Genomic DNA, 26116 nt, shown 5'->3' with positions numbered 1-26116 from the left:
ATTTACTCCCTGTATGACCTTAAGTAAGTCACTTAACCTCGCTGGGCCTCAATCTCTTCATATGTAAAATGATGGAGTTGGGACTCAATGACTTTTAATGTCCCTTCCTGATCAAAATCTGTGGCCCTCCAGTTTTGTAATGGCATTTTCCCATAGTCAAATGAAGGAAAAACAAAACCTCTAGAGAGGCCTTCTCCTCTGCCCTGATTGTTACAACTCTTCTCTCTCTCTCCTTGTACTTGTATTCCTAATACTTGGTGTCGTGGCTAGCACACAGGACTTGGGAAGGCAATTATTAAATACTTATGGACTGATTTACTCTTCAGTCTCTGTTGCTATCAATGGACATCTTCTTTCACCTTACAACCCACTCTCCTCCTTCCCTATACTCTGCTATCCATTGATACTGGCTGCTTTGCTGTTCCTTTCACAAGACCTTCTGTCTCTTGGTTCCAGGCATTTTCATTGGCTTTCCCTCATGACTGGAATGCTCATCCTCCTCCTCATCTGGTTGTACTGGCTTCCATTAAGTCCCAGCTAAAATGTCATCTTCTGTAGCTCTTCCTTATCACTAATTCTATTTAATTTTAAATTAAATCAAATTAAAATTCTAAATTTAATGTAACACCTTCCCACTATCAATTACTTCCAGTTGATAATCTGTTCATAAATAGTTATTTGCAGGTCACCTCTGTCCTTAGTCTGTGAGCCTCTTGAAAACAAGAATGTTTTCTGCCTTTCTCCCTGTGCTTAGCACAGTGCCTGATACATGATAGAAACTTAATTAAATGTTTGTTGACTGAGTGATTGACTGACTGTAGAGAAGTTACTTGACCTCTCTCAGCCTCAGTGATCCCATCTGCAGAATGCAGATAATAACAAGAACTACCTCAGAGGGTCATTTGTGAGGATCACAAATCACCAATCTGAAAAAATGCTTTTCAAACTGTGTTTTTGTTGTTGTTATTGTTGCTGCTGTTACTGTTGTGACTGTTTGGAAGAGAGACGCAACAATGTGCCTCCGCCACCACACTATTCAGATTCCACTCAGAATATTCGACATTGTGAACAAAAACAGTAAGAGGCCAGGCTAGAGGAGGCTAGTTTCTTTTGGTGAGAGTTGATTTGTTGTCTAAAAAGAAGCATTATCCTGAAAGATTGTAAAATTATCAACTGTACTATCAAATGTAAAACATTTTTGAGTTTTGCCTCTACTCTCAGGGGAGTGAAGGGGGATATTGTTGTCATTTAATTCTTCATTCTTGAAGAGGGTCTATGACATCAGGAGGGTGATGTCTTTTATTTGAGAGTGACTTGGATTCAAGTGAAGCAGAGCTATGCAGAGTCATCAGCCTCATTCTCTCCTCCCCAGCCATTGGTCTCCAAGACTACTGGCAATGACCCAGGGTACAATGGGAGACCTGGGCCTTTTTAAGCTAAGGTCTTTCCAAGGTCTCAGTTTGAGGCAAAGCCCTTGCAGTAATTACAGGCTAGGTAAGAATTGAGGCAAAAGATGGCCTAGTTTGCCTCCATAAAATAATCAGTCTGGGAGGTGAAGACCCTCAGTTTCCGGCCAGGATAGAAACAATTGCTATTTAGACTCAAAGAAAGGTAATTACTTATAATCTAATTTGGCCAAGTGTAACAGGAAGGACAGGGAAGCTAGGTGCTGCAGTGAATAGAGTGTCAGGCCTGGAGTTAGGAAAACCTGAGTTGAAATCTGACCTCAGACACTTTAGTTGGGTGACCCTGAGCAAATCACTTAACCTTATTTGCCTCAGTTTTCCAATTTGTAAAATGAGCTGGAGAAGGAAATGGTAAACCACTCTGTTATCTTTGCCAAGAAAACCCCAAATGGGGTCACAAAGAGTCATAGACAACTGAAATGATTGAACAACAATAATGGGAAGGACATAGGGGGAAAAGTACATAAGACTTTTACTCTCCTTGAGGGAGGTGTCTCTTTCAAGAGCCCTTTTTTTTCATTTAGTGGCAGGTCAGAGGTCCTATCACCATTTTCTCTCTATGCTCGTGCCAGAGACAATTCTTGCTGCTTCCTATAGCTACCCAATAGACCCTTGGGAGGAAAGGAAGATATTTGAAATCCTTTTCTAAATCTAAGCTATTCTTAATGTACATACATGAATAATTGTATATGTATAACTTTAGGTCTATTGTTTAGAATGATATTCTAAATTAAGATAATCATTTTCGATAGGCTTTCATGGTGGTATTATAAATTTCCCCCAATTCCACATACTTGCAAGCCCTCATGAAATACTGACTCCTCCTTGAAGAGTATGCTTAACCAACAGTAGTTGTGGCTGTTATATTGAGTGAGAATCAGTGAGCCTAGCACTATTCAGTACTGGCCCCTTAGTAAGAGAATTTGAAAGGTGCAGGCTGTAAAGTGGGGTCTAATGAAGCCTAAAACCTTTTCCCAAGGCATGTTTCATCAATATTGTTGTCTAATTTTTTTGTAATAAATAGTAGGGAATGTGGGAATAATGTTCATAACAAAAGAGTGACTGGATTTTATTGCTACATGACAATTCTAGGTCAATGCTGAGATAGACTAAGTCCTGAAGAGAATCCCGCAGGAAAATAAAAGAAACTCGTGAGTAACAGCCAGAAACCAATTAAAAAAAAAAAAAAGCAAACAGCTGGTGCCTAACCTGACTCTAAATCTGAAAGTCACATGTTTAATTCCAAGTATTAGTGACTAATTATTAAAGAGAGACCAGCAAGTCACACTGATTACCATACAATTCTATATTTTATTATGCATATTTTGCATATTTACCATCATACTTTGAAATATAATCTCCTAGAATGAATTTGTATTTTATATGAGATATAAAAGATATAACCAAAAATGTTTAATGTTTTTTACTCTTTATCAAAAATTTAAATATGATTATACACAGAGTAAATGCATACAAATATATGTGTATGTGTGTATATTTATACATATATACATATATATATACATATACAGTTGGTGAGTCAATAAACATTTAAGCATTTACTATGTGTCAGACATTATGCTAAGTGCTGGGGCTACAAAGAAAGGCAAAAACAGCCCTTGCTCTCAATGACATCACAGTCTGATGAGGGAGACAACATGCAAACATCTATGTACAAATAAGAAACATATAGGATAAATCGCAGAAAATCTCAGGAGGAAGGTACTAGCACTAAGAGGGGATTAAGTTTGTTGTAGATGACTGGATTTTTGCTGAGAATTAAAAGAAACTCATGAAGCAAAAGTGAAGATGGTAAGAAGCCCTGGCATGGGGAATAGTCAGTGAAAATACACAGAGCCAGAGATGGAATGTCTTGTGTGAGGACTGGCAAGGAGGCCAGTTTCACTGTATACCTAGATATTTTATCTACCAAGGAGTAGCTAATTTAGATATTTTACTAGTTCACAGTCAAGTTTAGGTTAGGAAATACTGAAATAACTCATATTTTTTCATCTTGTTCATGAAGATATGATGGGAGACTGTCAAATACCTCACTGAAATCCTGATAAAGAATTTCTAAATTATTTTTCTGTATTCTTTTTGGCTCATTGATAACATTGCTTTTCTTTTTAAGTGCTTGTGTGGTTTTTTTGATGATTAAAGAATGCTTCATACATATATATATGTATTATATATTTTTCACATTTATAAGTTTGTATTTGCTATAAGCTCTACTTTGCTTCAATTTTGAACTGTCTTACAATGGGCAAGTTTTGAGACATCAGCTCTGATTCTTGTTTAATTATTGCACGCAAAAGGGAAACATATCCTTATCCTTTGTTAAAGCCTATATTGATATTTTCCATTTTTCTCACGCTATCTAGAGAAACATTGCCTCAAAGCAGCGTTTTTAAGGCCTATCATCCAACATCTACTCCATTCATTTTGCTGTCTTACTGATGAATTCAGATTAGCATATGGCTTATTCGGTTATGTCAGCTATGAAGAATGCTGGCCAATCAGCTATGCCTTAGTGTGGGCCTCACGCAGGACATACCTACATGACTTTAGAGCATGTATTTACTTTCTATTTGAATTCTATTTTAAAAGTTTGCTCTTTTGGTATAAACATTTTGTTGTTATGTTTCTCTAACTTTATACTCATTTGCCACTTCAAAACATACTTCACTTTCACTTTCACTCATCTTTGTCTGTAGTTTGAATCTCTCTTCTTCGTTAACCTTCTGTAGCAAATAAGATATCTCTCCTATTGAGACATTACCTCAAAACCTCTTTCTTTTCTTTTGATCAAGTTGATTGACCCATAAAAACTCATACGTACAGGTACACAAAGAAATGGGACAACTGAGACTCTATTATACCATTTATGTACTCCAGGGACTTCCCTGAATGAAATATCTAACAGAAATGTGAACTAACTTCTCTCTTATCAAAGACACAAAGGGAGAAATCTATGAACCTTTTCAAAGCATCTCTAGAAAATGAGCCATTTATTTGGAACCAAAAGATGTTGGGGAAATATATATCCTGATGGGATGGTCTAAGGCAGAAAATATGGAAAAGAACTCTTGAAGACAGGAAATTACTTAGTTCAAAATGTTAAATGAGGGCCGTAGAACCAAGCCCAGGTCAGAAAAGAACTGATTTCAATTTGACTAGGTTGATATTCAATATTCTGAGAGATCAAAAGTACAGACTTCTTGCCTTTTTTTTATTCAAGAGTACATTTCATCTTCCTTTTGGTTAAAGACTGTGTGATAGTCAATTAGCAGGAAAGACGAAAGGGAAATTAAAACCGCATAAGGAGTTTTCACAATGGCCTAAGAAAAACGTTTGTGAAAAAGTGGATAGTTCTTAACCATAGGTGAAGAATAAAACTGAATCCATTATGAGAAATAACTTTTCTCCTAACTGATGAGAAAAGGCATTCTGCCAATTTCTACTTCTGAAACATAAAAAATGTCCTTTTATATGAGATATGCTCATTTTTAAAACTCACTTGACTTTTGAAAAGGGTGTCTGAGTGGAAAAAAATAACTTTTTCTTAAAAAAAATAAAAGGAAAAAAGATAGTAGACATATTTTAAGTTTTTTTTCTTTTTCAGGAAGTGACTCTAAAATTAGTGGTTATGGTCAAAGAGATATGAAGGGAAACAATACTTGGAAAAAACCCAAAGTATTAGGATTTCATTGAAACAATATTAATTAAAGAAATAAATGCATGTAATAATAATAGCCTGACCTTATGTAGTGCTTTATAGTGCTTTCATATAAATTGTCTTATTTGATCCTCGGAACAATCTTGTAAGGTAGATAGAGTAGGTATTATTATCTCCATCTTAAAGATGAGACACAGAGATGTTAAATGATGTAGAGGTAACTTGGTGTAATGTAAAGAACATTGCGTTTGAGAACAGTGGGCCTGAGGGCAGCTAGGTAGCGCAGTAGATAGAGCACTGGCCCTGAAGTCAAGAGGACCTGAGTTCAAATTCAGCCTCAGACACATAACACTTATTAGCTATGTGACCCTGGGCAAGTCACTTAACCCCAAATGCCTCACCAAAAAAAAAAATAGATAGATAGATAGATAGATAGGTAAATAAATAAACAAATAAACAAACAAATGAATGAATGAATAAGTAAATGAATAAACAAATAAATGAATAGATAAATGACAAAACAGTGGGCCTGGATTCAAATTCTAACTCTTCCACTTACTAAGTGAATTTAGACAAGCAATCTCCTTATGAGCAAAATAAGAAGGGATTAAAGAGATGACTTTTAAGGTATTTTCTGGCACTATAGCCTATGACTATTTGACTTGTCTTATCATTCCCACAACTGTTGCTTTTACATTTTTAAACAAGGCTTAGGTAAAGAATAGGTAAATTGAAGCTAAGCATCTTTTTATAGATGTCACAAATATTCAGGTATAATATACAAAGGAATCATGACATTGAACCCATAATAACTGTTATGAGACATACCAAATCAAATAGTCATCTGCTTATTCCCAAGATAAGTCACATAAGTATATATGTGTATATATACATATAAATGTGTATATGCATGTATATGGACACACATGTATACATGTACATACAGACTAGGAAAGAGACATCTTTGTATATACCTATATGTATTTACACATATGTTTATACATACATGCATGTCTGTATATTTGCATTAGACTATTAACTCCTTATGGGCAGGCCCTGTGTAATTCTCTGACACCCAATGATTAGATGCTATTTGACAAGTATACTAGCTTCCAGGGAAGAATATGGAGGGTGAGAATAAGGTGAAATGAGATGAGTATTTCTGATTAAGTAATTAGAGTTCAAGTTATGTATGCCTTTGTCTTGTTTGCTTCTTTATGACAAATAAGCTAACCTTGTCTTACAAGTATGGTCAAAAAAGTGTGTTATCATTGTAGGGAACAGATATAAGATATTATAAGGATCATCAAAATTGATGATTAATATCCAATCCACTTCTTTTGATTAATGTGATGATAATGTGATGAAACCCCCAGGAGAAACTTAGAAAACATTGTTAAGAATTATGCAATTTAAAAAAAATAATAATAATAATGCAGTTGTGTGGAAAGACAACAGCAACAATAAAAACTAAGGGACTTGGTGGTAGAGGCAGTGCTTTTATCAATCAATAAAAATTCAACCAATCAACTAACATTTAATAAGAACCTATCATGCCAGCTACACGGCGCAGTGGATAGAACACTGGGCCTGGAGTCAGGAAGACTCATCATCCTAAGTTCAAATCTGGTCTCAGATACTTCCTAGTTGTATGATCCTGGGCAAGTCGCTTAACCCTATTTGTCTCAGTTTCCTTATCTGGAAAATGAGCTGGAAAAAGGAAATAGCAAAGCATTCCAGTATCTTTGCCAAGTTAACCCTAAATGGGGTCACAAAGAGTCAAACATGACTGAAACCATTGAACAACAACAACATAGTTCTCCAGGTAATGTACTCTGGGGATACCAAGGCAAAAGTATAACAATCAGTGCCCTTAAGCTTACAATCTAGTGAGGGAAGACTGAGGATTTAGAAGAATATGACAAATGTAGGAAGTCAATAGCTGGCCAAAAAGACAACATCTGAGAAGGGGATTTGAATTTCTGGACCTTGATTGTAAATATAGAAATAACGGTCTCTTAGCCAGATAGGAATGTTCCTAATAAGGCTAGAAAAAATCTATTTGCCTGGAGTCTTGTGAGTTGAATCAAGAGGGCTTTATTTAAACTAAAAAGCAACAAGGAAGGGAAAATTGCTTACACAGGTCTGACAAGCCTGGTGAAACACATGAGAATAGCTGAACAGAAGATCAAAAATTCATAGGAGAGTATATTTAAGAAGAGAGCCAATCAGGAAAACCCATGGCCTCAGCTGTCAATATATATAAATGCACAAAGTAACAGCATGAACTAGAGATTCTAACACAAGGGGCTAAATTTTATTTCATAGGTATTGATCCAAAATGGTAGAATGGGATTTGTGATTAGGCTATACCTTATTCAAAAGGAACAGAATAGATAAAAAGGGAGAGATTGAAGCATTTTATATTAAGAAGCTATATTGTGGAGAAAATATGATTGAAGAGCCACTGGGTAAAACTCAGTAGAGGGAGAAAGAGACACCATGTTGTGGTTCTGGACAGAAGAAAGTCTTAGATAGGAGTCAGAGAAATAGCTCAAAGGCTCAGAACAGAAGCCTAATATTGTAGTGAAGGGAATTTTCAATTCTATAAGTATTTGCTGGAGATCCCATCCCACCCAAAGCAGAGAAGATGATAAATCAGTGACTTGCATTTGTGATCAATTCAACTTTCACAGGGTAGAGGAAGCATTAAGAGGAACTATTATCTCTGCCTTATTCTAGCTAAACAGGGAGGGACAGGTTGCTGAAGAAGAAATGACAGGAGCCTCAGGGACAAGTTGCCACTCTGTCACAGAGTTCATGGTAGAGAAGAAAAGGAAAAGCAGCCACAGTCTGACATGCACCCTAGGGATTTGGGGGAGAGCTGATTCCAAAAGGGTTGAAAGTAAATATGGGTTGGATCAAATGGCCCAATTTTTCTTTGCAAGGGAAGTCAGCACTAATGGGATGGGAAATTCTCAAGATTGAAATTATGAAGACACCAGCAAAAATGATTCTAATGAAGAAGAAAAAGGTTGCGGTGCCTAGGGAGACACAAGGATGTATTGGGAGCTCATCATCTAGCTCAAATTTTAAAAAGACATGTGGAAGAAAGGGCAAATAACTGAGGATGAATACCAAAGAGTAGCATAGAGCTGTAAGAATTGTCAGGAGTGCTATAGTCTCAAATAAGCAGAGGCTGATGATCACTGATTAAAGCAACAAAAGAAGGTTTAAAAAAAATAAAAAGCTATATTGGACTTCTATTTTCCCTGTGCAAGAGAATGACCTTTAGGCTACAAAGAACAGAACAAAAAAGAGTTAGAAGTTGAGTGGAAACCTAAGGCAAAGGAAGAAGATAATCAGATAGCATCTCATTTTCCTTGGTAATTTCAAGGCATCAGGCCCAAGTGAATTATGTACTAAACTATCAGGGGGAAATGTAGCTGGCATTTATAGAGAATTTTAAGGTTTACAAAGTGCTTTATGTATTTTAAATTTTCAGGTGATCCTCACAACAACCCTACGAGGTAGATGTTGTTACCATTCCCATTTTACAGCTGGGAAATTGAAATAAACATAGATAAAATGACTTACCAATGGCCATACAACTAGTTAGTGTCTGAGGGCCAGAATTTGAACTCATGTCTTCCTGACATCAAATTCAGCACTCTATCCACTGCATTAGCTAGCTTCTTGTAAAATAAACAAAAATGTCTAAACTGAAAAAAAATTAGCAGATAGGATGAGTGATTTCTGAAAGATCATGGAGAATGATAGAGGTGCCAGGAAATATTAGGTTAGTGTCCTAAAAAAAAAAAGAAGAAGGAGGCTATTTCATAATTTTTAAACAAAACATCCATCAGCTTGATTCTGACTCTTAATAAAATTTTAAAATACATTATTAAAGAAATTATTTTTCATTACTTTAAAAGGAAAGCAGTGATCACTGAAAGTCAACATGACTTCAGAATATTAATAAAGCTTTAAATTTTACAAAGCATTTTGCATATGTTAATTCATTTGACCCTCACAGCAACCAACCCCTGAAAGGTAGGTGGGGTTTTTTTTTATTATTTCCATTTTACAGATTAAGAAACTGAGGTACAGAGAGGTTAAATGACTTGCCCAGAGTCACCTAGCAAGTAAGTATCTGAGACAGAATTCAAACTCTGGTGTTCTGACTCTGAGTTCTGTGCTTTATCTACTGTGCCACCTACCTGACTTTTTTGAGAGGATAAGTCAACTAATGGAATAGAAGAATGTAGCAGACAGTGTACTAAGATTTTATCAAAGGATTTGATAACAAAAAAATCTTTCATTCTACATTTGTGGTAAAGAAAGAGAGGCATGAGACAGAAATATGACAGTACAATTACTTATACTCTCAGTTTCCTCACCATTAAAATGAGAAGATTGGTCTAGATGACCTCTCCAGGTCTAGAATGTCCTTTTCCAGCTTTAAAATTATTATCTATATTTAGGTGGATTTTGAAATAGTTAAAGAACTGGACCCCAAAAAAGCAGTCATTAATGGTTTGGATGGAGGGAAGTCTAGTAATGGAGCAATCCCAGCACCTATTTTTGGCCCTGTACTGTCCATCATTTTTAACAGTGATTTGGCTGAAGTCATAAATACCATGCTTGTCAGATTTTTAAAAATCAATGTAGTTTAAAAAGATAGCTCACCTTTTAGGATCATGGTGTCAGGAACCCAGAAGATGTCAATAGACCAGACTCAGGGTCAGCAAACAATGGCCAACAGGCCAAATTCATCCCATAGTCTGTTTTTGTATGTACTGTGAACTATGAATTGTTTTTACATTTTTAATACTGTACAAAAACAGGTGCCAAGATGGATTAAGTCCATGGACCATAGGTTACTGAATTGTGGGCTGGAACAATGGACTACACCAATACGAATTTTATTAAGGGTAAATGTAAATGTCTACACTTAAGTTAAAAAATCAACTTCGCAAGTACAGAATGAAAGAGTTATGTCTAGATTATATATAGCCCATGAAGGATACCTGGGGCATTTAGTGGACTGTGAGCTCAATGGGTGGACAATGAACCAAGCATGTGACATGGTAGTCAAAAAGCCATCACTATCCTCAGCTAAACTGAGATAATATAGTGCCAGGAATTAAGGAGGTAACAATGACACTATCCTCTGCCTTTGTCAGGTCCATGTCTACTGTGTTTTGTTTTGTTCTGAGCACTACATTTTCAGAAAGACACCTGAGCTATAGCATGTGCAGAAAGAGCTGAGGACAGTGAGAGAATTGAAATGTATAATATATAGTGATCAATGGATAGAATTGTGTTGGGTTTGTTCAAAAAGAAGACTTAGCTGTCCTTGTGCATTTGAAGGATTATCATGTGGAGGAGAATTCAGCTAGCTGTGCTTGAACCCCAAAAAGGCAGAACTAGTAGCAACAGGTGGCAGTAGCAGGACTAACTCAGTCTTGATGTAAGGAAAAGCTTTCTATGGATTTCAGCCATTCAATAGTGGAATGAGCAGGTTCCCTTTCATTAGAGGTCTTCATGGAAAGAATAGCTAGCTATTTGTTGATAATGTTGGAAATGTAATTATTGGTCAGGTTTGGGCTGGACTAGATGGCTTTGGAAGTCCTTTCCAATGCTTGGATTCTGTGATTTTTTGTGACATTTTTCAAATGATTATATAAAAATTTAAATTTTTCTACAGTGCAAAAATGCTGCTTTTTTTGGCATGGTATAGTATTTTTTTTCCATTCTTAAACGTAATTTGGCAGGCACTAGAATATTTGTTGACTTGGATAGAATTGAATGGCTCTCAAAGCAGCTCTGATAGATGCCTAAGGGAATAAAAGAGTAAGAACAACATCACCAGACTGTCCTACTTTCCCTACTCCTATGATGTCCCTCAAGGAAGATGGAAGTGACTATCTACATTAACTTGGACACTACTGTTTGCGACTGAAGTATTTGTTGTTTTTCGGTCATTCCAGTTGTGTCTGACTCTTCATGACCCTATTTGGGGTTTTCTTGGTAAATATACCAGAGTACTTTGCCATTCCCTTCTCCAGCTCATTTTACAGATGAGGAAACTGAGGCAAACAGGGTTAAGTGACTTGTGCAGGGTCCCACAGCTAGTAAGCATCTGAAACTGGATCTGAACTTGGGAAGGTGAGTCTTCTTCACTCCAGGCCAGTACTCTATCTATCGTGCCACCTAGCTTCTCTAGCTGAAGTATGGGAGGTAAATAATGTGGCAGGTGATAGAGGAAGTGCTGAGGAAACAAAGGTCCAAGCTTCCAAGCATATTAATTTATTAAACAATGCACACAAATTTCCTAGCAAACTGGACAAGGGCCCTTCCTCAGCTTAGGGCTGAACCTGAAATACAGGGGGAAACTGACTTATACATTAAAAGCAATTAATTAAAAGGAAATGATACATTAGGTAATCTGATTTCTAGAGGAAATGTTAGAGAATTTCCAATTTGGAAGGGGGAGAGTGAACAGGTGCAGTTTCCTGAGTTTTAAGAATGAGGTGTCCCACTCCTTCCAGTTTCTATAAATAATCAAAGGTACATGGAAACAATAACTGATTGATCAGCATGGGGACAGTTTTAAAATAAGACATGAGTTGCTTGAGATGTACAGTTTTGAAAAAATTCTTTGCGTTAGTCTTTGGATCTGACTGAGTTCCTGGTCAGCACAGCCCTTAATTAAGGGTCTCTAAGCAGCAGATAGAGATGGTCCAGCCTCCCAGTCATGTAAGGATAGCTTTGAATAATGCTATAATAAGGTTTTCACTCAATTTCCACAAGACAGAAGCTCAAATCTTTGTTTCCTCAGTCATTTCATCCTTCACCTAGCACAATAAAAACCCAGTCTGTTAAATTAAAAGATTAGGACTTAGATTTAGAAAGTACTGTTGAGATAATGTAGTCCAGAGATGTCAAACATCTGCCTACACCATGCCTGGCTAATTAGACTAAAATGTAATTGAGAAATATTTAACAAAGTAAAGAAAATACAACCGAACATAGATAATATTAACATGTGATTTTGTAAGTCAGCAGTTTTGTGCCCCCAACCTCCCAATTTGAGTTTGACACCACTGATATTCTCCAACCTCCTCATTTTACAGAGTCTCAGGGAATGAATCAACTTGGTCAAGGTCACATAGATAGTAAACGGTATAAACAGCTATCAATCCTAGGTTTTCTGACTGAAAGTAGAGAACTTTGGCTCTTGTCACTATATCCCTCAGCATCATGACCATCTACATTACATCAAATGACCTTGAGTTAATGAAGAGTTTTATCAGATGGAAATTGTATACTAAAGACAATCTGACCTTCTCCAAATGTTTATATAACTTTGCCTCCTTATCAGCTTATTGGAGTGTATGTTATTTGTTTCTCTAACTTTTCTGATTGTTTAGAAATTTCAACTTTTGATCTTATTGAAGAGACTACGTGTTTCTCGACAACATTTGGTTGAAGCTGGTCTTTCATGAAAAGGAAATCTGCAAAGTTAACAGTAAAGTGAAAGCTACAGTTGAGACTTATGGCTTTCTGACTTCCTCTCTAAGCTCCTTTTCTGGCATATCTCGTTTTCATAAATAAAGTTTCTCAAATGATTTTTTTCTTTTCCTTTTTTTTTCAGGCCAAACTTGTGCTTTAATCAGTGTGGGAACCCCTGTTAAGGAAACAACACTGATGAAGATAGTCAAGTCAACTGTAATTTATGGTCTTTGTTGCTTGGGAGAGCTAGAAAGTTGGTTAACTTACCCGTGTTCACATAGCTAGTATTTGTCAGAGGCAGGCCCCAAATTCAGGCTTTCCTGGATCCAAAACCAAACCATAATAGCTCAGATTAAATGTATGCTCTCATTCTAATGCCTTCTTGTTTTTCCAGCACCCTTCTCTTTCTCAAATGGGTTTCAAGAATTGGGGTCGAATATATAAAAAGAAAGGAAAGTAACAACAAAAAGAAAATATATTTCCCTAAAAATGTAATTTTAGAAAATTACATAGTAGTAATTAGATAGTAGTAGATACTTAAAAATTGAATTTAGAGTTATAAGATACAATTTGGACTACATTTTAGAAATAGGCATCATTTCTATAATTTAAAAAAAATTTCTTAAATCAACTAAAAAATAGATTAATCAGTGACATGCATTAAGAAAAGCCAAATAACATGAATTGTAGTCAAAGGATAAACAAAAAAAAAAAGACTGTGAGACCAAACTTTATTTGTTTTGAGGGTTTAAAACTGAAGGACAACTGTGAAAACATCTGCAGTCAGCTGGAACTACATTTCCATCACCACAGGGCAGCTGAGACTCATCCAACCATACCTTCTAGTACAACAAGAAAAGATGAGTCTAATTAGTCTAGGTTTGGTCAGATAAATCTCTAAGTTCCAGACTACTTTGACTGTAGGGACAGCAGAAATGAAATAAATCCCCTGTGATTAGTTGTGAGGAACGGAAGTAAGGATAGATTTTTTTTTTTGGTTCTTCCATCAAAAAGTGAACAGGGAAAGTGCCTATTCAATGACTATCCACATTTTATTGGTTCTTACCCTTACATTTAATCAGCAGGACACACAAAAGAATGTTCATTCCATAAGAAAATTTCTAGCTTTTGAGCCAAAGATGCTTTCAGATGAAACTGAGCAACATTCCTCTGGATAAAAGTTGAACAAAATACTGTCATTTAGATAAATTAGGTCCATCATAAGGGGAAAATGGAAAGTTATGGTTTTGTTCAGTAATAAATTTCTTTTATTGACTAAACACAAATCATTTGCTGGTAATTAGACTGTAGCAACTCATTGACCTTCTCCTATCCATCTCACTCTTCTCTCTTTTCTTCTTCTATTCATACTGTATACTTTTTCTCATGACTCCTTATTCCTTCAATATTATTTCAAACATGGCGCAACTTTTTTGCAACTATTAATGCAACTATAACCTATTATTAGCAAAGTTCTGTAGCACCAAACACTCCTCAACTCCTCATTTTCTCTCATTCCATCATAAACAATAATTTGTCATTTTCTTCCCATTTTACCTCCATAACATGTTTTATATACACTCTCTTCTTTTTTTCCAACACTGCCACTATCCTGGTGCAGGCCATTATTATCTCTCACCTTGATTATGGCAATGACCTTCTGGTTGGTCTCCCTGCTTCAAGTCTGTCCTCATTTCAGTATATTCTCCATCCAGTTTTCAAATTTATCTTCCTAAATTAAAAGTCTGACCAGGTCACCCCCTACCCCATAACCTCCAATAGTTCCTTCTATTATTATCCACATTTTATTGCACATATACCATTTTTGTACATAAATGTTTACATGTTGTCTCCTTTCCTTGAGAGCAGGGTATTTTTTCCCTTTCTTTGTCTCTCTAGCGTTTGGCACAGGACATGGCACATAGCATGTCCTTAAAAAATGTTTGTTGACTTGACTTGGCATATGTTATTCATTTTTTCAAAGTAATTACAGAAAATACTAAATCTTAAAATGTAATCTCTTTGCTGAGGTATAGTATTTATTTTTTCATTCTGAAATATAATTTAATAGACACTATTCACCCTAATATGAATACTGAAAGGCTATATATTCATTCTTTCTTTCTGACAACTGGTCTTAATGTGTTCCATCTAACTTGGGATGTCTAGTTCATCTTTATATACCCTATGTCCCAAGCAAAGAAAATGATCAATTAATCATGGTACAGTATACAGAATGCTGAATTTGGACCCAGACAGAATTGGATTCAAATCCTACCTCAAATACCTACTAGCTCTGTGATCCTAAGCAAGTCACATAATATCCTCTAGCCTCAGTTTCCTCATCTATAAAATAGAAATAATAACAACTCATACATTACAAGTTTGTTGCGAAGCTCAAATGAGATGGTGAATGAGAAGCGCTACATAAATCTTAAAACACTGTGTAAATGTGAACTGTTATTAAATAGAAGGGATATTATTGCCCTCATTTTACAGATGAGGAAACTGAGGTAAACAGGAGTTAAGTGACTTGTTAAGGGTCACACAGCTGGTCTGAGGTCAGATTTTAACTCAGGTCTTCCTGACTCCAGGCCCACCACTCTTAACCACTATGCCACTTAGCTGACCCTGTGCCTGTCTATAGTCTCCCATGAATTAACACCAGAGAGCTCCTCCTAATGTGAGAGGCCTTCACAAGTTTTCTTAACATCACAAAAATGTCGATGGAACAAATCAGCTGGTTAGTAATTTTACCTCCCTCTCATCATATGGTCAACCCATTTGTTCATACATTTCCTTGATGATTTCTTTCTACTTCTTTATAGTGTTGTAATCTACTTATGACAAACATGCCCCTTTCCATTGATCTTTAGGTGATCTTCAATGTCAAGTCCTTAGAAACTATAAGGTTTCATTACTCCCAGCCATATGACATTATGAATTTTGTGATTAAGAAGATAGGTTTTTGTTTCAGAGAGAAGCTTTGGGTCGGATAAAGAAATCTTCAATTTTCCAAAGCAATCCAGGTAGCACTTATTCTCTTACTCATTTCCGGGCCTAGTTTACCATCCATCTATAATGTCTGTATCAGATAATGTACATTTACACATGTATATACAAATAGCCCATTCAGGAGCCTCGACAATGCTCTGGAGCTTGATACAGCCAGCACTTCATCCACAAACTGGAATAACTAGAAGAATTCATCATCTATATCGGGGTCCTTAATTTTCTTTCTTTTTTTTAATGTCATGGCCCCCTTTAGCATTATGAGCAGCCTATGGAACCCCTCCTTAGCATATTTCATATGTGAAAATCAAATAAAAGAAAGCGATTATATTGAGATATAATTATCAAAATATATACTGTTAAAGTTCAGGGATCTGAAGTTAAGGATTCAGATAGGAAATCCTTGTTTTCGTTTTGATTCATCTTTGGATCTTCTCCATGACAAAGGTGAGCACCTTCTCCCAGCTTTATTTATTCCTTGCATGGATATTTCAACCAGCCAGGTGGTATTGTAGATAGTGTTGGGCTTGTAATCAGGAAGATCTGAATTGAAATCCTGCCTGAGACAATTACTAACCATGTGATCCTGGGCAAATCAGTTAACCTCTCTCAAATCAGTTAAGCCTCAATTCCTTATCTGTAACATGGGGATAACAACAGCACCCACCTGATAGGGTTTTGTAAGGATCTGGGGAAATAACATATATAAAATGCTTTGCACACCTGAAGGAGCTAGCTATGCAAATGCTAGATATCATTGTTATATTTACGAGAGTTATAGAAAAAGTTTATCTCTCTAGTAATATGTTTTAAAGGGGGATGGAAATGGGCCTATGATTTAATTGATATAATAAATTCCTGAGGAGAAAACTTCTAGAAAGTTTTATTTTCTGGAAAGAAAACAGAAAACTGCTATTTGGTAACAGTACCAAATAAATCAGTATCTGTCCTGTGCCTTACAGTATTAGAGAGCTGTTTTGGGGGCTGAGAGATTAAGTGATATGTCCATGGTCACACAGCCAATACATGCCAAAGGCAAAACTTGAACCCAGGGCTTCCTGCTTCTGGGACCAGCTTTCTCTCTACTACACCTTGCTGCCAATTTCAAGTAATATTGCATAAATTTGGCATATCTATAAGAGACTTCTTGCTGGAGGACATCCCTCCCCCACCTTGGACAGAATTTTGCTCTACTAAATTAGGTTTGTTTAGAATATAAAAAGAAAACAAACAAGCACAGTGAGATCTTACCTTCTCTAAATCTTTTAGTCAATTGTGTGATGGCAAAGATATGGTTTATTATGGAGTATTGCTTGTGAAAACTTGATTCTTTTCACCACCAAGGACAGAGGAGCCATTATATTTTGACTCTAACGTGATGGTCCCAGATGTGCTTCCAGAGGAAGTATAAATATCACTGAAGAACAAAGGTGGAAAAACAGCTCCATTAAACCCTTTATACCAAAAGGAGATCCATTCCAGCAGCAACACAATTCACAGCATGTTGAGACATCAATTCTGTAGCACATAAAGGAATGGAAGATTCCGAAAGTTGAGAAAAATCTCAGACTTCATGACTACTGACAAAAGAGCGACTGAGAGAATTATCAATAACTATCATCCCAAGCCTGTTTTCCCATTTTGCACAGTGAGAACTCTCTGGCCTCACTCCGTCAGAGAGATGGAAGTCTCATCGTCCCTCAGTGTTCCAGGGTTATGTCTGAGGGTTTGGGGCATCTCTTCTCTAAAGCCATCACCCCGAGCTCCCATTCTGGGTGTTCCACTGTCATCCACAAGTGTCAAGAACCCCAATTCCATTTAGCCACTTGACAACTTTGAAGACAGAGCAAGAACAAGAGAGTGGTCTTAGACCTAGTACACTTTATGTGTAGAACCGGTCCTACCAAGTTCATATCTAAGTGTGACATTGCTACAGGATGATTCCTTGTCTCCTCTACCACTGACCTAAGTCCCAAAGGTTGCTTTTCACTCCCTGTAGCATTGATACTGGGCTGGCTACAAAATTTGGCCTAAACTCAGTTCCTGGACTATCAAATCCCAGGAAGCACGCTGTCCTGATAGCTTGAAACCCACAAGGTATTGCCTTTAATTTCCTTCACCCAAAGCAAAATAACAAATGCAGAGGTAAACAGCCAAAGCCACCATTCACAAATCCACATGTCTATCTTAATATGGGGAGAAGGTTCAAGACCTCTCCACTGACAACATTATTTCTCATTAGATGCCACCTAGAAGGAAGAAGTCAGCCATCCAAAGACGTCCTCACTGAGAAAAGAGGCCCAACCAAGAGAGGGGCTGAGGCTGACTAATATCTTTTGGAAGGACCCCCAGTTCCACTTCCACCACTGCTGCTGATGAAAGGAGGTATGACTCAATATGTAGGCCAGAACCTGTTACAGAATGTCTACACATGCTCCAAAGTCTCTCCAATGAAATTCCATTAAACACCACCACATCTCTCCTGCATACTGGCTCCCTAACCTTTTCCACATGAAGGATTCTATCAGCAGCGCTCTGTGCATGTTTGTACTCACTGGGCTCATTGGCCAGTCCCCCATTACATGTATAAACAGTTTTATGAGAATAATCTTCACATGCATTGAGGATGTTTTTGAGGAGGTTATTAGAAGGCAAGTACTAGTAAGGGAACAATAACAGATTTTCATGGTTTTCAAGAGAATGTTTCCCTCACTTTACAAGAATAAGAAGGCATGACTCAGAAACATGCTTTGAACACAGATTTTAGTTAATTAATGTGAAAGATAAGGAAAGGTGGAGAAATTGATACTCTTTCCATAGTATTAATGCCCACTTCTATTTAAAACACACTCACACATACACACACACACACACACACACACACACACATACACACACCCCTTATGTCTTTAAAATGACATTGTGGTACATCTGTTGCTTCAGTAATTTCAATCCTCTTGACAGCATTCACATTTTTCTTCTCTAAGTATCCAATGTGACAATGATTTCTTTTTCTAAGCCTCTAGCAAGGACCAATCCCCAAAGTCACATATTGCTACCACATTTTTAAAAGTTGGTTCATTGTTTTGACAGAGCCCGGATTTTTTATCTTTCATATGGGCACACAACATTATTTGAAAGAGAAAATATTATCATCACATCGCTGTTAAGAATTTCTCAGATAACCCTGACTTAACAGAAAAACCCAATTGGTTTAGGTTTTCTGGCATCTCTGAGAGTCTGGCAGTTACTGTCTCTTTTGTAGCCATTGCTAAAATCATCAGAAAGGTTACTAATAGTAACAGTAGCAGAAAAGACCTTGTTTTAAAAAAAAGTGAAAAGGGCTTTGTTTAAAAAAACAAACAAACCACCAAACAAATAAACAGAACAACCAAGAATTAGTCAGAACTGGGTATAAACGTAAATAACAAATTATTTCATTAGTGCTTGTTTCCTAACTCAGAGGGAAAGACATCCTAGTAAAATACACGTGCATATGCATGTATAAATGCATTACAATACAGGTCTATTTATGTATTTTCATTCATATAATACATGTATGTCAACGTGCATATACATTCCTATGTACGCGTGAAATGTGTGTTATATATGATAAATCACATGTGGGCCTATTTATGCATGTTTGCATCAATAAACATAAGCACATATATGTATCCTTATAGGCATATTTGTGTGCATATAAACATACATTCACTTGTGTATGCTATATGTGTGCGTGTATGTATATTGCTCAGGCACTGAGGTTAACTTGCCCAGCATAACATAACTAGTATGTGTCAGAGGCAGCATGTGAACCCATGCCTTCCTCTTTTTAGGACCGGTTCTTTTATTCCTATGCTATCCTATGTTTGTCCATCTGTCTCCATGTGTGTCTCTCTGTCCCATAATGATCTTGATTTAGAATTCTATTGTTATTAAAGGACGAGAGTGAAAAGATGCCTATCGTTTAGAATGCAACATGGTTTGGCTCACCATACACTCTCAAGGTATGAGAGAAGCAATTCACAGCTGAAAAATGCTAATAACATTTTGAATTTATAGAGCAATCATATTTCAAAGAACTCACTGTGCTTCATATATACTTTCTTCTATTCTTACAATAAACAATGAGGAACTTCCCCTCCTTCAGGTTTAAAGAGTATGTTATAAGCAGTATCTACATATAATATGGACTTTGGATGTTTTGAATGAATTGATTGGGCTGGTTCAATTAAGTAACCACGCAATTAAACAAAACAATTTAATTACTAAGTCCATGGAGACATAAGCAAAATGACATGTGAGGCCCTCCAGGACAGTGAACCCATCTATCTCCCTGGCCTTCTCTTTTACTACTCCCCTACATGAAGGTACCTTATGCTCCAGCTAAACCAAACTATTCACTGGTTTGCAAACATAACCTTGCTTATTCTGCTGCCATGACTCAGATCTCTTAGTTCTTTCTTCCTGGAATACATTTTCTCCATATTTTCATCAATGAAATCAATCATAGTTCAAAGTCCATCTCAGATGTAACTGTTGTTCTCCCTCCTCTGAATCACCAAAGCACTAAATTTGTACTTTTCTTATGGCCTTTATCATACATACTCTGCTTTCTAGAATAGTTATTTGTGTACTTATCTTATCCCCATTTCTACATTGTAAGTTCCTTAAAGTCAGGGACCAGTTCATCTTTTTTACATCCTTCCTAATGTCTAACATAATCTTTTACCCACAGTCATTTCCCAATGAAATATTTGTTGAGCACAACTCAGACTACAGTCATACTGCAATGAATCACTGAGTTGTGGACAAACTTGGGTTTTCAAAAGATATCCTGGTGGAGGACCAGATCTGCAGAGTTCTACCAAGTCTTGAGTATGGCCTTGGCAAGTTACTCTCATTCAAGGACAAAGTTAGCTAAGTTCTGGAAGAACATTAAAAGGAGCCCACAGGTTATGTTTTGTTTTGTAACTCAAAAACAACAACAACAACAACCCAACCTCTAATTAAACCATCTGCTAAAGGGTTGAGTGATTGTGATAAGCATTTGTAAAGGGAGTACCCCTTATCAATTAATGAATCTTTTTAAGTACTAATAAAGAAAAGATGATTTATCAAGGATGCCAAGTTAGTCATTAGCAGAACTACAGCTAAAAATGAAACCTCTTAATATATGATCCATATGTAGATGAGAATAACTTTATCCAAAGGGATGAGAATGTTTGTTCTGTGTGATTCATTACAGTTCCTTATGCAAGGGACACAGAAATATCATTCCTAGAACTATATGACACCATGGCAATCACAGAGTGAATGTTTCTTTGCTTTGTCTGATTTGTCTATAAGTACATTGAAGGATTAAAGCCTGCTGAGAGGTAAAGTACATCTTATTTAAGTTCTGTTAAACTAAATAAAGAGATTAAAATACATTGACATGATTCCATGGCCTAACACTCAAAAAAAAAACAATGTAAAGAGGTTTAGAAGATTCTCAAAAATAATATGTTAATGGTACAATAATAAACAATCACGTTGAAGAATAAGATAGAGGAAGGCATTTTAAAGGGGTAGAAATGCTGCCCAAGGAACTCTCAAAAATTCAAATTTTAAGGTGCATACAATGGCCTGAGGCAATTAACATACAGTACATTGCATAATAGACATTGATTTACATAAGTAGAGATAGTATCTTCAATCTAAGGACAGCTAGGTGGCACAATGGATAGAGCACCAGCCCTGGAGTCAGGAGGACCTGAGTACAAATCTGGACTCAGACACTTACTTATAGCTGTGTGACCCTGGGCAAGTCACTTAACCCCAATTGCCTCACAAAACAAACAAAAAAAAGAGTTACTTACACCAATGTAGTTACTGATCTTTTCTCTTTTAAAATGGAAGGAAGAACATATAATGGAGGAAGAATCAGGGGGGAAATGGTTTGATCCTGTAAAAAGAGTATTAGAAAAGGGAAATCTCAGATTTAGCTGAGACCTGCCAAAATGCTGAGAAATCAATCAATCAATATTGATTAAGTACCTGCTATGTGCCAAGCACTATATTAAGGGCTAAGGTACTATGCTAAGTGCTTGGGGAGGGGGGGAGAAAGAAGGAGAGTTTATTGGTTTATTTGTTAGTTATATTTGGAGCAAGAAGAGGAGCAATAAAGGGACAGACTCATTGCTTTGAGGTAAATGAAACAATGGCAATGATGACAGAGCAAAAAAACATAGAATGACAGATTTCCAATTTTTCTTCTTTCTTCTCTGTCAAGGAATAAAAACTTAATTGTAAAGAAGACAGAATGTAAATGATTGCCATAGGATTTTAATCCAAAATAAATAGGATGACAGGAGGACATTTAGTTCCCTTACCCAGTTCACTGAAAATTATCTGGATGAGCTCAATCCCTGAGGACTAAAAGAATTCACAAAAGTGGTGGTAACTAATTTTTGAGGATTTATAGAAAAAGGATAGGTAGTAAAGGACTAAATTTGGGCAAAATATTTTCACAATTGTTCAAGAAGATGGATTCTACAAACTATAGTTGAGTCAGTGGGACATCTACCCATGGCAAAATTCTTGAACCGCAAAGGTATCTCTCAGGGAAAATTTAATCTTGGTCAAGTAAGTGTGTGTGTGTGTGTGTGTGTGTGTGTGTGTGTGTGTGTGTGTGTGTGTACATGAGGGGGAGAGTAATTGCCCATTCATGGAAGACTGAATTTTGTTTAAGCCCATTTTTTAAAAGAAAAATCTAGAATGGTATAAGGTATCAGGGATTAATACCTAATCAATACTTAAAACAGGGGCCCAAGAATTAAAACCAGGAGCAGGATTTAATGTAAAGTTGAGGTGAGTAATAGAAAATAGTCTGAGAACAAAGACAGGCTGAGAAAAGGAGGTATGGGGCTAACCAAACTCTATACTGATACTTAGAATGTCTAAAAACTCAATTAAGAAAACTGTTTATGAGGTACATTTTTAAAATGATTTAATGCAGTATTTCTTTTGGCTGAAAAAATTAATTTTTCTTGTTTTGCATTAAATCCAAGTAGGGAAAAAATAAAACTCATAAGTTTTTTGAATTATATTAAAAATCAGTGCATAAGAAAGAAAGGAAGGAAGAAAGAAAGGAAGGAAGGAAGGAAGAAAGAAAGAAAGAAAGAAAGAAAGAAAGAAAGAAAGAAAGAAAGAAAGAAAGAAAGAAAGAAAGTAAGTTTTAAAGTACTATGAATACCATAATGATATATTTCAAAATGTGGGTAATTTTATACCCATGGTATTGAATAAAGGTAAAGGTGTTATGAAGATTCACTATTCATGGCTATAATATTCTTTTCATTCATTGAACAAATCACCATCAAGCATCTTCTACATTCAGAGCTCTTGGGTTGGGAGGGGGAGAAAGAGAAGGGACAGAAAAATGAAAAAACAAGGTTCTTGTCCTCAAGTGACTTACAATATAACATGTTATAATTACAATTTATCATGTTTTCAAACAAACCTAACTGGGGCAGCTAGGTGGTGCAGTGGATAGAGCACCAGCCCTGGAGTCAGGAGGACCTGAGTTCAAATCCAGCCTCAGACACATAACACTTACTAGCTGTGTGACCCTGGGCAAGTTGCTTAACCCTATTGCCTAACCAAAAAAAAAAAAAAAAAGCCTGACACTGAACTTACTTCAAAGTTTTGGAAAGCTGAGCCCAATGGCAGACAACAAGGTATAAAATATTTAAAATTTCTATTATGCTTTTTTAGATATTAGAAATGCATGCTTTTATTTCACTTTCTGAACATCTGTGCACATAATACTGGCTTTTCAAAAATACTTTTGTGATGTGTTGCATGATTTTAAGAGTTGGACACATGTTAACATAGAATGAAGGGCCAGTCTGCCAATCCTAAAGAGTACTAATGTCCATATGTCTATGGGCCTTTGGTCTAATTGATTTGGTACACCCTTCCTAGTGAAGACCACAAGTCAAAGCCCAAGAGTAGATGTAAAACCACCAACTCATTTACCTCTTTTTTTAAATTTTATTAATTTATTTTGATTTATCAACAATCACTTCCATATACTTTTGAGTTTAAAATTTTTCTCCCCCTTCCTCCCCACCACCCTCCCCAAGACAGCGCACAATCTGATATAGGCTTTACATTTACATTCCTATTAAACATATTTTCACATTAGTGAAGTTGAAAGTAAAAATTAAAACCAATAGAAGGAACCATCAGAAAGAGGAAACAAAACCCAACAGAAAATTAAAAAAAAAGATAGTGATTCAACTTTCACAGTTATGACTATTATCTATGTCTTTTTCTCCATCCTTTCCCCCCCCGTTTATGCTTCTCTTTCTCCTTTCTCCTTTCCCCCCCTCCCTAGTGTTTTGCTTTTGACTACCACCTCCTTCAGTCTCTCCTCCCTTCTGTTATCCCTTTCCCTTTTCTTCCCCTTTGCCCTCACTGCTTCTTTTTTTTAAATTTTATTAATTTATTTTGATTTATCAACAATCACTTCCATATTCTTTTGAGTTGAAAATTTTTCTCCCCCTTCCTCCCCCCCACCCTCCCCAAGATGGTACGCAATCTGATATAGGCTTTACATTTATACTCCTATTAAACATATTTTCACATTAGTGAAGTTGTAAGTAAAAATTAAAACCAATAGGAGGAACCATCAGAAAGAGGAAACAAAACTCAACAGAAGAGAAAAAAAATGATAGCTATTCAACTTCCACAGTTATTTCTTTGGATGTGGATAGCATTTTCCATCACAAGGCCTCTGGAGATGTCTTAGGTCCTTGTAATGCTGAGAAGGGGTAAGTTTATCAATATCAGTCATCGCACAGCATGGCTGTTATCATGTATAAAGTTCTCTTGGCTCTGCTCACTTCACTCAGCATCAGACCATACAAGTCTTTCCAGGTTTTTCTGAAGTCGACCTGCTCATCATTTCTTATAGGACAATAGTATTCCATTACATTCACATACCACAACTTGCTCAGCCATTCCCCAACTGATGGGCATCCTCTCAATTTCCAATTCTTTGCCACCACAAAAAGAGCTACTATGAATATTTTTGTATATGTGGGTCCTTTTCCCATTTATATGACCTCTTTGGGAGATAGGCCTAAAGTGCTATTGCTGGATAAAAGGATATGCACATTTTTATAGTCCTTTGGGCATAGTTCCAAATTGTTCTCCAAAATGGTTGGATCATTTCACAACTCCACCAACAATGCATTAGGGTTCCAATTTTCCCACATCTCCTCCAACATTTATCATTTTTTTTCTGTCTTGTCATGTTCACCAACTCATTTATCAAGATGAAGATGGTTGAACAACAAATTGAAACTCCTCTGATTGTGGAATCAGAAAGTCCATGATAAATAATAAGGCTAATTTTCTCCTTTTTCTTTTATAAAAGCAACTTAATGTTTTCCAAAATTTCCTAATGTTTATGGCTGTTTAGAGATAGAGGGAAACTATGTCAAGGGCAAAGACCGAATCTTTATAAGTGTCATTGAGAAGCTGAAGCTTTGTCCAAAAGAGAATGTATATGATGATAAAGATACCAGAAATCTTATTATGAAAGATTATCAAAAGAAGGAACCAGGTATGTTCAGGCCAAATAAGAAAGGACTTTGAGGTTGGAATGGCATAATAATTATCTTAAATATTTGAAAGGAAGTTATGTGGAAGAAGGAGAGGACATGTTCTGAGTGTCCAAAAAGCAGAAATGGGAGCAACAAGGAAATGAAATGGGCTCATTATGAGAAAAAGCTTCCTAACAATTTGGTTGTTTAGCTTATTAGTCATGTCAGACATCTTCATGACCCCATTTTAGGGTTTTCTTGGCAAAGATACCAGAGTGGTTTACTATTTCCTTCTCCAACTCATTTTACAGATGAGGAAACTGAGGCAAACAGGGTTAAGTAACTTGCCTAGGGTCACACAGCTAGTAAGTGGCTGGGGCCTGATTTGATTTCAGTTCCTCCTTACTCCAACCCAATACTCCATCCACTGCACCACCTAGCTGCCCTTCCTAACACTTAAAACTATCCAAAATTGGAATGAGTTACCTCATGAAATAGCAAGTTCCTTATCACTGGAAATAGCCAAATAGTGGCTAGAAGATTGCTTGTCAGAAATGTTATAGGGGAGCTTCCTGCTTCATCTAGGTAATAGATAATTTCTTGGACATCTTAAAACATTTTATAGTGTATGATTCTACCAATCTAATTTTAGGGTTAATACCAGTAAGTTAATGTGAAGTGGAGAGGCAGCTATTTAATGGGATAACAATAATTTTTCAATGGCTTATATTTAGATAACATTTTATAGCTTATAAAGCTGTCCATATACACTTTCTTACTTGATTCTTAGGCAGAAACTATAAACATATACATAAACATGAACATAAGCACATATAGTATGTAAA

General features: G+C 36.3%; 1 long non-coding RNA gene across 2 annotated transcripts in view; it reads right to left on the bottom strand.

The window, feature by feature from the left end:
* The window catches only part of LOC110196710 (uncharacterized), a 164774-nt gene that overhangs the window by 92267 nt on the left and 46391 nt on the right, over positions 1-26116 (bottom strand). For both annotated transcript variants that reach the window (XR_013483310.1, XR_002321292.2), the window contains exon 3: positions 16927-17092. This is a non-coding gene — a long non-coding RNA (uncharacterized LOC110196710). The remainder of the gene's footprint in view (positions 1-16926; positions 17093-26116) is intronic.

This window comes from Phascolarctos cinereus, unplaced genomic scaffold (assembly GCF_003287225.1).
Source record: "Phascolarctos cinereus isolate Bilbo 61053 unplaced genomic scaffold, phaCin_HiC Scaffold_7;HRSCAF=346, whole genome shotgun sequence".
Classification (NCBI taxonomy): Eukaryota; Metazoa; Chordata; class Mammalia; order Diprotodontia; family Phascolarctidae; genus Phascolarctos; species Phascolarctos cinereus.
Note: the sequence above shows the minus strand (reverse complement) of the source record. Positions and strands in the feature narration are given on the sequence as shown.